The sequence below is a fragment of the Penaeus monodon genome, chromosome 18, assembly GCF_015228065.2.
Source record: "Penaeus monodon isolate SGIC_2016 chromosome 18, NSTDA_Pmon_1, whole genome shotgun sequence".
Taxonomy (NCBI): Eukaryota; Metazoa; Arthropoda; class Malacostraca; order Decapoda; family Penaeidae; genus Penaeus; species Penaeus monodon.
The window spans coordinates 28,694,033-28,694,983 of record NC_051403.1 but is presented as its reverse complement, the minus strand read 5'-3'; positions in this window follow the sequence as shown (position 1 = coordinate 28,694,983).

Here is a 951-nt window from a genome sequence, read left to right as displayed (position 1 = left end):
TTCCCCCTAACCCGTAAGAGCTGACGCCGCCTCCGCCACGTCTACCGCGTCAAGATCCCTTTTAATCTACGTTTCTTTTCCCTCAGTAAAGCTGAGAAACAGATACTGAGTTTTCCTGTGGACTTGCCAGGTGATATAGTGGTATTCTAGTATCATTCAAATTAGAGACCATTATAGGGCTCAACGAGAGCGTCGGACTTCAGACTCTCACGACGGCAATCTGAGTTCGAGGGTTCGAGTCACCGGCCGGCGCGTTGTTTCCCTTGGGCAAGGAACTTCACCTCGATTGCCTACCTAGCCACTGGGTGGCCAAGCCAGCCCAAGTCAGTACCGGGTAAATAGAGATGGTGACTCGATAAAAAAAAAAAAAACACCGGGCGGAAGGCAATGGCAAACCACCGCTCTAAATTGCCAAGAAAAAAAATCATGGAAAGCCCATGATCGTCAAGGCCGCGGTGGCCGAATGGTTAGAGCGTCGGACTCAAGACTGTCACGACGGCAATCTGAGTTCGAGGGTTCGAGTCACCGGCCGGCGCGTTGTTCCCTTGGGCAAGGAACTTCACCTCGATTGCCTACCTAGCCACTGGGTGGCCAAGCCAGCCCAAGTCAGTGCTGGTTCCAAGCCCGGATAAAATAGAGAGAATGATTACCTAAAAAGGTAACACCGGCACTCTCCGTGGAAATGGAACTGGGGACCCTACCACGTACTCACTCCAAGAGCATCACAACATGAAAACTACAATTAAGTATCATGCTGTGACCACGGCGGCTCAGACATGAACCTACCGTTAAAAGAAGAATAGGGCTCAAGTGTGACGTCCCAGCGTCGATTCTGAAATATTTTGAGAGAAGCCGATTTAATAAGATCATTGTTCTCGTGCTCCAGTGATGAAAATAAAGACAAAATTAAATTCTTTGGTTAAGTGTGTGTGAGACTCACCATAATACTTG